General features: G+C 50.4%; 1 long non-coding RNA gene across 2 annotated transcripts in view; it reads right to left on the bottom strand.

The window, feature by feature from the left end:
- LOC149351153 (uncharacterized) overlaps positions 1-15,016 on the bottom strand; it is a 419,022-nt gene that overhangs the window by 379,320 nt on the left and 24,686 nt on the right. The window lies entirely within an intron of this gene.

The following is a 15,016-nucleotide window of genomic DNA, read 5'->3' as shown; positions in this document are numbered from 1 at the left end:
TTAGCGTGCCGCCTTCTTTCACCCACTGCCGAAGGGAAGGGCGCACACCCTCTGCGTCGCCCGCTCAGCTGTTTGCTCCCTACAGCGATATTCGACTGGTGGTGTATATTTAATTCAACCCCGGATGGCGCTACGAGTGCTGCTAAATTCTGGAGCGAACAACGCCGCTTGAGAAATGGAGAGGGGAAATGGGAGGGGGGCTCCCGTCTTCCGCCTGTCTGCGCCTTTTCTTCCTCCCCACACCGTGACAAAGGCCCTGTCTGGACGGGGAAAGTCTGAGAATCCCCGGACTTGCTTTTACGTTTATCTCATCGCAACGAGTGAGCTTATTTATGACTGCTTGCGCACAGAACATGCCTTCGGCCCCGCTCTTGTTTGATTGTGTTGTACTTGATCGGCCTCAGCTGACGTGACATCCTGTGCATCGTGTTTGAGTTGTTTTTTTTTTCTTTTTTTTTTACGACTGTCCGGGGAAGGGTCTGGATTTCAGATAAGAGAGGCATGTAGAAAAGCTAAAAAGCTTTCCATTTTTTCCTTCAATATCGCTTCCTTGCGGTGCCGAGGTTCGAGGAGGGGAAGCAGGGGCGGCGGTTGGGCGGCATTTATTTAGTTAGGCGGGCTGTCCGAAAGAAAGGGGAAAAAAAAATAAAAGGAGGAGAGAGATGTGAACAATATGACGCAGATTTGCATGAGAACGCCATGCAGGCGGTTGCATGCGCAAGCACGGACTCAGAAGAAGGACGAGTATATATTCCCTACCTAAGCACTACACTCCGTTTTATACATCAGGTTCAGCGCTGTGAAAGGTATACGTACAGCCTTTGTCAAAAGTAACCAGGCTGCAAGGTTTGCTTCTAGCTCGTACAGTGGAGCCATTACAGCTTCCCTGAAGTTGAAATGGTCGTTAAAGGTAAGAACTAGGGGTCTTCTTACCTTCCAACACCTTTTGATCGTTAGGAAAGCCACAAGAGCTCCACTATACAAGCTAGAAGCAAACCATGCAGCCTGGTTACTTTTGACAAAGACGGTACGTATAGTACGCATGAAAAAAATAAAGGGAGGCGTGTTACTCCGCGCTTGTTTCGTGGCCGGGTGGTCTGAAGCACGAGAAAGCGATAGCGTGTTGTCAGCAATAACAGGGTATTTAATCAACCTCATGACAAATGTAGCATGTAATAAGCCTGCAGGCAAAGCGTGTATTATTTTTCGCTCACCACAAGGAACGGACTCGTCGCCACGCTGGCTCAGTGGTTACGGCGCTCGGCTGCTGTCCCGAAAGTCGCGGGTTCGATCCTGGCCGCGGCAGTCGCATTTCGATTGAGGTGCATTATTAGAGGCCCGTGTGCTGTGCGATGTCTGTGCACGTCAAAGAACCCCAGGTGGTCGAAATTTCCGGAGCTCTTCACTACGACGTCCCTCATAGCCTGAGTCGCTTTGGGACGTTAAACCCTCATAAACCAAACAATAAACCAACAAGGAAAGGACTACTTTTTAATCGCGGACGTAGGCAGCGCCAAAAAAAGCGCTAGCTATGACAGCGTTGCATGTGATGTATGAACCGGAGTATACAGGCAAGAAACTGCAAGAAAGCCCCTACTGATCTGCTTGTTTTTTTATCAGTAGGGCTTCCTTGCATCTCCTCTTACATTCTTCCTGTTCTTCTTTTTTTTTCTTTACATCACGCAGTCTATTACGCATTTTTGACGCTCACATGTTTGAACACTCCCCCTCCTGAGTGTGCGCCATTCTCCAAGGGTACAGCAGCAACAACATAGGAACCGCGTAATAACATCGCGTGTACTCCGTTTGTTTCTTTTATTTGTTTCTTGTTTTTTTGCACCGCTCTTCCAAAGGCTGCATTGTGGAATCAGGGCTACATGACGCCTCGTCTGCGCTGCTGCCGCCTGACATGTGAATCGGGGCGCAGGGGCGAACGAATCATTGTTTAACAAGCCCTGCGCACACACGCTCGTAACGCTTGCACAGACTTCTTCCTTTCCATGGACACAGTCGACCACGAGGACCTGACGAGCCAACCGACTGAATGGCGTCCGCTGCTCCTGCTATCCCACGCTATACAGGCTGCGAATACGTCCATGGTAGCGTAATTGTAGGTATAATCGCGATGCCAAGCTACGCATTTCAAGCTGTTTTATTGTTATGCACTGTCCCGACGCTTTCGCCGTCCGCTGGAAGAACCAAACACATGCCATGAGCCTTAAACGCTCCGCGAAATTTTGTATACTGAGGTTAACAAAAGCGCACGAGTGATCGATATGCCATCACTCGTCACCACACCGAAAAAAAATGTAAGCTAGCTTTATTAGCACCGAAGATACCGGCGATTAAAAATGATGCTCATCCTCTCTCTCCTCAACTCATACACGCCGACGCGCCAGAAAAAAAAATAAAAGAAAACAGGACGGGACAGCACCCCGCCGCGCCACACACCGCCCACGTCACTTGGGAACGTCCAATGAGAAGGCTCGCGTCCAGACTGCCTACTGACGTCATCGGGGTAGGGGTGCCTAAGAAGGCGCAGTGAGGTGTCGCCGTAATCGGCTGCGAGTAGCAATGTTTAAAAGGTATTTCTAAATTACAGGGTCCACGCACAGCGTTTAAGTTTGACTCGAACACTCACAAACACCGCATCAACAGATTTGTTGCTATAGAATATGATCATCAAATTATTTAAATGCCCCTTTAACTTAGAAATCCTTATCGCGACGACTTAGCGGACAGCGGTTTCTATATTTCAAGTCTGGATTACAGCAATACTTTTTCTATTGCTCGTCCTTTTTACTGTCGCTTGAAGGTGGGACGCACTACAGTTTACAACACTCAGTTTGGGACGTGTCGTAAGAGGCGTCAAGCAACGCAACGCGAGCGCAGTCAGCCTCCGGCGGCCAACAGAAGCAAAACGATGATACGAAGTCGTGACCACTGGCCGTCACTCGGTTGTCTCTCTTCATCAGCTCCAAATTGAAATTGCCGCTTTTGCTGGCGCTGGTTCCTTTCCCAAGCCTCTCCTTCCATCCGAGGTGATCGTGCGGATGTTGGCTGCACCATCGCTTCTTTCTCTGCGAACTTGTTCGGAGTTAGTGGCACCCGACGCGCCTACACGTCCGACTGACAGCTGGAAACGACAAGCGCCCCTCGAAAGCTCCGGCGCGCGTTATCCGGCGCAAAACAAAGCAAAAACAAAGAAATTTGTGCTTCACGTGTAACTGTTTCGGTTTTTACTACCAAGTTATACCGCAGCGTTTGGGGCTCTTTGTGCGTAAAGTTAGTATACAGAGCTGTGATACAGAGTTTGGGCTTCTTGCTTCTTTTACCTGGGATGGGAAAGGGGAAGCAAACATATCAGCACCAGCAAACTTTGCAATGGCCGAAAAAACGATTGGGTTCGCCCATCTGCCGTCGTTCCTTGTAAACGGCTTGGAACGCTCACTTTCTGCGCCTTACCATAACGGGAATCTCGTCCAAAAGGCTGAGCAGAGACGCGCCGTGGTGTTGAAATTATCGTACCATAATTCCCAAACATGCACCACGCTGTCCTGCCGACTGCGTGTTGCGACGAAAACTTAACTTGTCACATCCGTTCCCCGCTACCGATACTTACACCCCGCGCGTAATGTCGCTTGCCGCGTATTTAACACAAATTTTCTCACTTGCCGCAGTCATGACGAGTCCGTGGCTGGGTCATAGCAACTTAGCTTTGTGCACTTGAAGCCCGGTCCAAGTACAAATCCATCACACGGAGGAAGCTAACATCGTTAATAACTGTCGCATCTGGGTTCGCTGTTCGCATTTCCCTCTGCAATGGCTGGCTTCCACATCCAACACCCAGTAAAGAGATCTCGGAAAACCGCGGCTCAGTGAGACAAGCCTCTATATAGGGTCGGATACAAGTCAAGAACGAGCCGGCAAAGGCCCATCAAAGAAGGACCTCCAGCCAATGGCGCCGACCTATTGTCATGACGTCGTGGTTGATCCCATCGCACGTATACTATCATAACAGCGCAGAGGGTGGCAGATTAAAGGGGATTCATCCACGGCCTAATCGCATTAACCGCGGCGTCATGAAAACGAGTCGACGCTATTGGCTGGAGAGCCCCCTTTGAGGGACATCTGCCGCTCCATCCTTGCGTTTTATCCCAACAAATTTGCCTTTACTACCTTCCGGACTACGTTATACGAAGCAAGGCTGATTCAAAATGCGGCGCGCTACGCAACCCGCTCACGTCGGGATAAAAGTTGAATCTGTATACGCGATGAGTACCGCCACGGCAATTGCCTGCGGCGCCCATTTCATACATACTGCGTTCAAAATACGAAAAAGAAAGAAAATTTGGCGCCATTTTAAATCAACAACCGTCCGTCGATGCTCCGTTGACGATCCCCGAGTTCCCCCAAGTTTCCCTTCCTTTTCCACCTTGCGATTCATCGAGCGGAGGATGGGTTTGGGGCCAATTCTTACATCGTGACCACCCCCTCTTTCTCACTCCCATTTCAATCTCTTTCTCTCTTATTTTTTACACATTTCAGGCGAGATGCTCACCAGCATTTTCGGGGCTAGCAAGTTACGAGCTGCACGGCCCCAGCGCTGTGTTCGTCGAACGCGCGATGTCTTCACATCGAGAGAGGAATGCGAATGAGTTCACGTCCATTTCGGCGCCGAGCTGTCTGGCCCACATCTGGTTATCGTCTGTGCGGTGCGCCAAACAGAGGCTGGGAGGCGAAGAAGTAAATGTCGCTCGGGTGCCCGAGACGATTGCTATGCGCTAGAGTGGGTGCATGGAAGAGAAAGGGCGTAGTGCTGTGCAGGGTGTCTCACGCAACGTGATCTGAGGGTTCAGAAAATACCGCTACACGTGGCGCACGTTTCCAAAATGGAATGTGCGCATTATTACTGGCGATCGCGTACAGCAAGCAAGGATAATGCTTCAAACCGCCGCAGATGCGCCAAATGTTCCAATTGTTAAGATGCGTATAGCGAAACCACAAGTGGCGCAATCGATGCAAATATAAGCTGAATGTGAACTTTTTTCCCACGCTCGGAAAAGGTAGCGAAAGCTCGCGGGAGAGAGCTGACAGTTGTACGATGCTGCGGCTGCGCCAATTTGAGCGCGCCACGTCAAAGGCCACGCAGTAGCTAGGGGAGCCCTGTCAGACACAGGATATTCAAAGCATGCACTCCCGCGGCAGAAATTTCGGATTCCGCGCGCGGTTTCTTCCAATCGCGAAAAACGCTTTCTGAATAAAGTTACGCCCGCGAAAATTGCGCCCTATAGCGACGGTCTCTTGATAATCTAACCCCGCCCGAATGAAACTTTACGCGTACATCACAAATTCATACAGCTGATTAATTTTCCTTGGAGAGAAAACAGCCGAATATAAAGTCGTGAAAGTTAACCACATCGGCATCTGGTTTGGTGCCCGACACTGGGGGAGAGGAACAGAAAGGTCAGCGAGAAAAGAAAGTGCTCAGGTGCGCGAAGGAAACGTAGCGCACGGTCGAAGGCGTTCGGACAACGCAGCAGTGCAGGTAGTCCATAGCTGCTAGTGTTGGGGATAGCGACCTCCTCGCTAAACAGCACCGGGTGCAGTAGAAAAGAACATCAATAATAGCCAGTGAATTAGATTAGTACGAAGTAAAAAAAAAATTGCCCCGAATGCGCCACAGGTGACCGCTATAGCAATATACCGCTTCCTCTTTAAACCCGCTGCATGCCCCTCTTATTCTGTAAACATTGCAAGTTGATGCTACCTGCGACGACTTGCAACAACACCGAGCCTGTCAGCAAGCGCATGCGTTCGAGGTTAAATACTCGATTAGCTGCACTCTTCTCCGCATAGACCGTGCACGATGCATGTCGCATCGGTTTTCGATAGCGTGCGACCACAAAGACGCACGGGGACAGCAGACGCCTCTTTCGGAAATTGACTCCGGGAACAACACACACTGCAGCCGGCGCCCTCGCTGTCCGCTCTCTCTCTCTGGATATCTTGCGCAGTTCGCGCGATACCGCGGGTGTACGAGTCGCGAAAACGGAAGGTGATCGCGACAGCGGCGGAAAATAAAAAAATAAGGAGCTGCATCTGCGTAGCGGCGCTTTATCAGCGCGGGTAATCCGACAACGGCTGGTGCGCGGCTGACGAGGAGAGACGCGCCGCGGCGGCCCGTTCTCATCAGTCACGCACCGCGTCCACCGCGATCCGCTGTCCTTCCGCCGCAGGTCTCTGGAAAGGGCCATGAATATGCATGGCGCGCACATGCACGCCTCCTCCTGGCCGGGTCTGCCCCCGCCTCCTTGGCGGGCGATTACTTCTCTTCGCGAGACACGCCGTCGGACAAATCTCCAGCTGCACGGACACATCCTCACAGTGCGCGGGAGAGACGGTTCTCGAAAACGCGCTCCTGCGCTGACGTAGATCGATTACGATGACCACGGCGGTAGCAGCAGCCGAGCTGTGAGGGGAAATAAAAATACGCTCTCGGCGCTTTTGGAAAGATTTGTCCTTTTTTTTTTCTTCCTTGAGATTTATGAGCCTACACAGGCCATCCAGGTGTGATGAGTAAACTGATGATGGCGCGTGAAACGGCTTTTTTTTTTTTTCAACTACGAAACGAATATCGCACACATCATCTTCTTTCTGCAAGGTGTGCGTGAGTGTGCATTTCTTGCGTGAGTGTGTTTTATGTTTTCTTTATACGTAGCTCCTGAGCGTTTCTTTTTTGTTTAAGTTTACTTTGGCCACCTGTCGTTGAGTTCACTGCCCACAAAATGATGCCCAGGCGCAACTCTCCACATTGTATGCGTTCTCGATCGACAAACAATTTAAGCAAGTGCATTCGCAAGTGTAATTTCGAAACGCAGACACCACACCGCACACTTCATTGTCTTGCATCTATTTTCTCACTCGCTACGAATGGAGCGACACATCGTCCATCAGGCTCTCACTGTCACGGGGTAACCGGCGACAAACGCATCGCTCGTCAGATCCAACAAAATCGCCGAAGTTGGCCAAGTTGGGCGCGCACAACATTAATCTCCTGTAACGGAGGTAATATCGCGGATATTAGCAGCGTAGCGCTTAAGCATACGGCACAGGGGGCGAGGCTATACCTCAACGAGTATCTCGGGAGTCGGACGCGCCTCCTGTTTCTAAATCAGGCAGACCCGCACTCGCAAACTGCGTTGGGAAAGTTTCGCCGCCGAGTAGAACAGAGCAGAATGCATTTCCGGTCCCGACGCCTAGCATTTCTATCTGTCATGTTATCTTTCTTCCTTCGTTTATTTATTCATCTTCTGGTAGAGGGTGCAAGCGTGAACGTGAAAAAGGGAAGTATACTCGAGCGTCTAATGTCGCTTATCCGATAAGAGAGAAATAAATTTATTTCCAAAAGAAGCAGCGGCGCAAGCGGATAAAGACGCACCGACGTTACTTGGGGCTTCTCTTGCAGTTTTTCTGTTCCTCATTTGCGGCGCACGAGAGAAGAAAAAAAATAGAAACGTGCAGCCCATCTACTCAAGTAACGAAATATACGCGCTGCATGTTCCAATACAGAGTCCATCGTTCGGTCAACAGCGTAGCACGCATTCCAAGCAAGCATGCAACGACTACGAGCAGAACCCGGAACAAATTATTCTCGAATAAATGTGCACCACTACCCCTTTGTCCGTCTCTCAGATGAGAGGGGATGCGTCGCTTTCAAAGCATGGATGCGCTGCCGACGTGCAAGAGAAGGTGGAGAGCGCGGGCGAGCATAAACCTTTGTTGGTACCGCGATACACGTCACTGTATTCTCCGCAAGGCTAACTAACCCCTCGAGCAACTGCTGGCTCAAAGTCGGGCGTCGTGAGAGTGAGCATGGAAATACGCGCTCTTCAGTCGGGTCTCGAGGTGGTGGCAGCGTTTTCCCGCACTCTAAGCTAAACATGCCGGACCCAAAACAACCCCGTAAGTGTCTGTTTCAAACATCGTGCTTGGAGGCACGTGAAGCAGCAGGCGCGCAGAAAGACGCGCGACCAGTAGCAATTTTGTGTCGGTTTGAAGCTGCGCCTTTAGGCCAGTTTGGCGGCTAGTTGGTGCACGAATTCAAGTGAGGGAGACAGCACAAATGACAAGGACGTGACAACCGCCTGCGCAGTCTAGTCATGTCCTTGTCATTTGCGATGTTTTCCACACTTAATCTGGCTTTAGCCTTCCTTAGCCGATACTCCTGGCCCGAGGTAGAAGACCGGCACAAGCGGCCGAGTCCAGTACGACCTGGCGCAGTGTGAGCGTAAAGAATGGGCTAAAACCAAACAGTGAAGCGACACAGCCATGTTTTCCGTCTCTGGCCACTTTCTCGTGCGCTCAAGACATGTTGTGCTTCAGCAGAACTTACGTAGGCTCTGAATTGCCTGATCATGCTCTGACTTTGCTAAGCAGTCTCGAGCACCACCTCTTGCACTTTGCGCAGCTGCCATGTAGTGACGCACTAGCATTAACATCGGCGCCATCGTCCAACGTATCGCGAGGAGCAACTCATGCGCAAAACAAGACAGCGTTCTGATGTCGGCCCTCTAGCCGTATAAGGTCAATGAAAGAGATTCTCCGGAAATGTCCATCCAAGTTCGGAGCCCTCAACCTATGTTTAATCACGCACCGCAGGTCATAACCAAAAAACTGTACCACTAAGCTCACAGCCGGCCTAAGATATCCAAGTTCGAGAGCTATTTCCCCCATGGTTAGGAGCCAGCGCACCGCATCCCTCCGGAACTCGTTGATTAACCCTGCTCAGCATAAGTGAAGCAGCCGGTTCATTATGTATCGGAATGACGCGGCTTCTTTAAACGGCTACTGCGCACGGCGCGCGGAAGCCAGGTCGCCAACTAAGGTACGTTACTCGGCCAACGTATTGCGCGACGAAAGAAATGTTCTGAGGCCCACCTCTGACGATGTCAACCAAAGGGCCTCGATGGGCGCGAGAGCTACGCACACGGCGGCGGCCGCGGCCCGGACTCCGCGGGCGCAGCACGAGGACCCAGCCTCATTAATTAAGCTCGTGACCGGGAACCGTGGTGGACAGCCTGCCCGGCGTGCAACTGGAATTTCAGACAGGTCATTAGGAGACTGCCGCGTGCGTCTAACCACGCCGTGGGCAAGTAGTTGACTCCAGTCGCCAACACAGGAGAACCGCCGGGACAGCAGAGACGCTTTCAAAGTTCCCCTTTATCCATGCCGCCTTTCAGCATTCCGGAATCGGAATGAGTTTGCTGCAGCGCATAAGCACACACTGAGAGATGCAAACTGTTATTGAAAACTGAGTTAATTTTTAGCCTTGACTGGGTAAACTTTCTGATGTCCGTAGTAGCCTTGGCAGAATAACAGAATACATGTTACCTAAGTGAGCCTGGAAAAAAGTAGAAGATGATGATGAAAAGGAAGAGAAATAATCGATCGGGACAAACGGTCGGTGCTGCAGGCATAATGTATTACGCGACAGAAGACGATGACGTGGGACGCAGTGGCGCGAGATGAAGTGCCCGCGATGGCCGGTTGCAATAATTTTTTTAAGTATGAAATGCGGTAACAGACTAAGTCAACACCGGGTAAAATGGGAGTAACTGTATCGCTTAGTCCTCGCAACGAACGGTTAGACCGCAGAGGGACTAACTGCGGCTGACGACCTCTTGTAGTGAGTCTTTGAGGGAGTAACAGGTAGCCTTTTAAGAGACTGATGCAGACGCAGTTATTCCCAAAAGGACCAAACTCTGTGGCACTTTCAGTTCTTTATCGCTTAGTGTGAGCTCCTATTCTCGGCAACCTCATGCGAACGTCTCCCCCGAAATCGCGAAGCCGATGCCTTCCCATTTCGGCGCCCCGAGCCGGATTCGAACGAACGCCGGCGCAAATAGAGCAGCTTCGTTTCCTGACGCCCCAGGCCAGTCGGCCATCGCCGCATCGTCTCGCGCTACATGTTGTAATTGGTATACATAGCACTCTCTAGCGGCTAAGCAGTCGTCTTTGGCATATTTCGTCCGTTAGTTCTGCGCAGCGTTGGTTCTGCGCTTCCAAATGCTCAGAGCCAGTGGCGCTGCCCCCGCAGCCGTGCACTGGAGGCGGATGAGAGAGGACCTATATAGCTCGCCAACGGCGGCTTTATGTGCTCACACACGAAGGCGAGAAAACGACCGGCCAATACCCTTACAAAAATGGGCGTTGAGTTTCTGGTGTCATGTTCATGCATTCCTTGTGACACATTAGAAAGTCACCACGAAGTCAGGTATTCATGTCTTTGGACAATAAAAACTCAGCAGAGACTCTTTTTCGTTAACACAGAAGATTTCCTTATGTCATCGGCCATCAGACACTCAAGTGACTTTTCTCGCCGTTAACCCCCATGCAGAAATATACCACAACAAATTCAGATGCTATTTCACACGAATTTCTCTCATGCCATTGCCTTTGTGGTACGCACAAAGGCATGCATGAAATAAATGCAGCAAGCGCCGGAGGCACTAAGAGGGAAGGGGGTGCATGGGGGGGGGGGGGGGGGGGGGGCGCTATAATTTACGGTTTTATGACTGTGTCGGCACTCTAGAAAGAGAGAGGTTGTTTACTGGTCAGTGAAGGTTTTTTGAAAAAAAAAATATACTTGTCGACAGCTATTGAAACATTACACGGAAAATTCGATTTTTTTTGCTCTTTAGTGTCCAGATTAGTGGTCGTTACCTGTGGTCATTATTCAATGCGATGAACGTACCGCGCGGCGGCGTTAATAGGAGTGACCAAAAAACGTGCTACCAGCAAGGGTGAAAGGAAGAACTTTTCTTTTTGTCGGCAAAGTGCAAAATATAGGCTTGAAGACACTGATGCAGCAACGAGCTCAGTCGCAGGCTCCACATAGTGCGTCACGTCGAAAGCGGAAGCGCGTGCTGTTTTCAATATAACTCCGAACAGTGCAGAAAGGGACGCAACAAGAAAAAAAAACAAGTGACAAGCATGCGATGTACCAGTGTACAAGATAAAAAAAGAAGACAGCGCAGTCTCTCGATCTTCAGTCACCTCCTCATGTGTGTTTACAACATTCAAACGTTTAGCTGGATTAGAAAGATGTGAGTCGCTAACATGCTCGCAGGTTTTGAAGCTACCTAGCGCATTATTCGAGTAATTTGTGCCCCGGAGTGCAGTTTTGCACAACGCTGTGGTCTTTACCAAGGATGAAGAGCTCTAAGACAGTAAAACGGGCAGCTGTCGCTCTGAGACTTGTAGTTTTCCAAGCGGTTTGATACGGCCAATGCGCTGAATGTCAAGGCTCGGAATATGTTGGCACTTCCAACAGGCCTGAAAGGTCCTTCTGAACAACGTTGTTGTCCCGTGCGAGCATGTAGATGCTCGCAAATGGAAAGAACAAGAAACAACTGCCGCCGCGGTGGCTCAGTGGCTATGGTGCTCGGCTGCTGGCCCGAAAGACGCGGGTTCGATCCCGGCCGCGGCGGCTGAATTTCTTTGGAGGAGAAATTCGAGGCCCGTGTACTGTGCGATGTCAGTGCACGTAAAAGAACCCCAGGTGGTCGAAATTTCCGGAGCCCTCCACTACGGCGTCTCTCATAGCCTTAGTCGCTTTGAGATGTTAAACCCCATAAACCAACCATAAACCAACCGAAACAACTGTGGCTGCGCATATCACGTCACATAAGCTGACTGGTTAACGTCTGGTGGCGTGGTGTAGTGGTTAGCGTGATAAGATGGGGGAGTCTAAGGTCAGCGGTTCGAGTCCTCGTGAAGGCCGGCAGGTTTTTTTTTTCTTGTTTTTTTTTTGTTTTTGCTCCACTTTTTTATTATGGCTCTTATTTCGCATTAGTGATCCCCATATTTGGATCAGGTTTTGCAACGGCAGGTAGGACACGAGAGAGTCAAGAAAAAATCATCAGAAAAGCATACATTAAGAACACACTAGAACCACGGTGGCCAATTTGTTTTAGAAAGCCATTACGAATTCATTAGGAAAATCACCAGAAAGTCATGAGAAAGGCATAAGATCCAAATGTCAAAAGTCACTAGACTTTCTAAAGAAAGTCATTAGATTTTTTCTTAAGGGTAAGTCCAGACGCATCGTTAAGGCCGAACAACAGCAGCTGAGCGCCACAATGCGTCAATCAATGAAAGCAGCGATGGTCGCTGGCCAGCACGAAAAAGTGATGCGGCTGAACGCGGCCCCATGCAAAGCACAGAAAGTGGCGAGGTACGCCGAGCAGGCTGCCCTCTGTTAAGAGAAGCGCCTGATGGTGGCAGCTCCTCCAGCTGCGAAAGCTGCCAGGGAGACACAGCGCGCTGCCAAACTCGAAAGAATGCAAGCGAGCGAATGCGATGGCACATCAAGCAGCCGAGGGATCTGGCCAATACCAGAGTGCAGATACCATGCACACTATGCGCGTGGATATGTGAGCCGTCCCATAATGGGCTACGTCGTTCTGACAATGCATTTGGTACTCACAACTACTCTCGACGACGAGATGAAATGCATATTTTTCTCATCATCACGCATGTATCTCAGCAAGTATCATAAATGGCATTTGCGTGCGTGCACTCACGCCACAAAAAAAAAAAAAAAAACAGACCCCCTCTAGAGGAAAAAGAGCCGACGCGTAAGACGGACCGGGAACGGAAGGATCGATCGGTACGACCGCTCGGTGCCCCGGAGTAATATTACGGGACAGAAGACGACGCAGGCAATGCGGGCCACAGGCTGCACTGAAGTAAACATAAGTCTTTGTATATGCCCCCGATTTGTTATCTTGTGTAGGTTAATGCCCACACCACAGACTCGCTTTTAGGCGCTGCAGCTCCTGAACAACTACATAAACGACCAGCACTTGAACTCCTTTTTGGAACGCACAATTATTTTTTCCATACAACATAATTTAGGCTGTCGTACTGCAAAACCCACCGTACCCGATTGGTCGAGAGGGTCATGACGTCATCAGCGCCAACAAATTTGAAAATCTGAGGACTGAATGTTCGAGTACACCTTCCATTGGATTATCATATGGGATAATACTACCCCGACCCACTCTGCCAACTTAATTCAACCACTAATCCCCATTAATTCGTATTAATGTGCCCATTAATCCACACGATGTATCCATTTTTCCGCCTTAATCCGCCTATTAATTCCAATTTCCAAAATTTGGGGGGTCCTTTGGAATATTTGGGAGGGGGTCAGCTTACGAATGCTTTAGCATTTTCTTCAAGACTGTGGTTAAGAATGCCCCTGTTTTTTATCTAGTCATGGTTATTCCTTTGTTTTTGTTTGTTTGTTATAACAGCGGTCTTCAATTTCAATTAAAATCTTATTTTCCCATTCCTACACTGACCACTACAGTCACCTGACACCCGCACATGCTTCGTCTCGTTAAAAAGATAAGAAAGCTGGATGCAAGGCGCTAAAAAGCTTATCACAGGAGAAACTACCTGTGGCACTCACGCGACGTCTATACTTGCCCGTCTGTCGCAGTAAACGCTCCCGTGGGTACTGACACCCGTCGTTATAGCTCGTTTATTTCAGCAGTTATCGCTGGAACTCTATACGATGAGACGTGGACTGCGATATATCCTCAAGGAATGCGCCAGAAAAACAGAGGGTAAGTTGGTGCCTACGATATGAGGTGACTGAGTATACTGTCCGCGACCTACATAAACGATAGCAAGCAAGTACTGCAGAACACCAAGGCCAAGCGATGGTAAACTAGGTGAGCTCAAGTCGTAAACAACTTTCTTTTTGCTTTTATCTTTCTTTCCGAATGCTATGCAGCGTGGCGCACGCTGAATGAACCAGCGCACCGCAAACGGAAGCGCCTCGTGCGGGCCTTCAAAGGCTCTTGGGTAATGGCGATGATCAGGCTACCGGTGGCAGCGCGTAGCACTGTGTGTTACACCGATTCCCTCTCCACAACACTCGGAAGCCGCGGTACCGTGGGCCTACAAGTTACCAAGATCTAAAGGTTGTGCTTGTGTCCGCCCCAGCTCGGGGCTAAACAGCGGACAGACGCGGCGTGTCCACCACAGAGTGCTCAGCGCAGTACCGCGCCTCACTCAGCGGACGGGGTAACGCGGGAGACGAAAGGGAACAGCACAGGCTGTCCGCCAGGCAGCGCGAATCCCCGCATCGTCCAACACATTTCCTGCTTGCACCTGGTCTCGACGACGAGATAGGCTACCGTATTTTACTCGGCAGAAATAACTCGCGGGAATTCAAACTTCCGTCCAGACTCTCGCTTCCGTAAAGCTAACCAGCAATGTTCGCAGTCTAGTGCGCAAGCATAAATGCATACACGTTCTCGGGAGAAAAAGAAATGGATGTGAGACGTGCTACTTTCGACGAAACCACAGCGACGACAGATACAAGACGAGAGACGTCACCATGCGCGAACAATCTGTCAGCCGCAGGCATCCTCTAAAGCGGCGAGACACATTCAAAGAGCGCCTGCCTCGTCACGCCACGGGATAATAAATCTCGATCCGGGGACCCACGCCAGATGGAAGCAAGAACGGCACAGTTTTCGCCGCTGGCACTCTGATGTTGACTGTCGAGGGCTTATACTTTTGTCTCTGAGTGAGTATAGGAAGCGCGAGCGCAAACACGGTTTCTCCGCACACGCTCGAGGAAGGTAAAACTCAGCCAGCGTTCTTGTTCACGGCTCGAAGGCGAGATAACGGAAGCTCTTCCTTACGAAAGAGGGAGTTTCTGAGCACAAAGGCATTCACAATGCAAGCCGCTGATCCTGCGTACGCAAAAAGAAAGAAGAAAAGAAAACAGGCGCCTCGGGGTCTCGGGTCCAATAACACCTCGCCGTTTGCCTACCCGATTTTTGCTGAGCGCGCAGGTGGTCGCGAATAAAGAGAACAGCGGTTCGCTGCTCCGGGGGTCGCTTGCAACGCGCTGCCTTGGGCGCCTTACTTCCAGGCAGACTTCGAAACAAGTGCAAGCAGACGCAAACCCGAACTTCGTCATGCGTGTACC

The sequence above is a fragment of the Amblyomma mixtum genome, chromosome 3 (assembly GCF_055824585.1).
Source record: "Amblyomma mixtum isolate Tamu chromosome 3, ASM5582458v1, whole genome shotgun sequence".
Lineage (NCBI taxonomy): Eukaryota > Metazoa > Arthropoda > Arachnida > Ixodida > Ixodidae > Amblyomma > Amblyomma mixtum.
The sequence above is the reverse complement of the archived record's forward strand: the minus strand, read 5'-3'. Positions and strand labels throughout refer to the sequence as shown.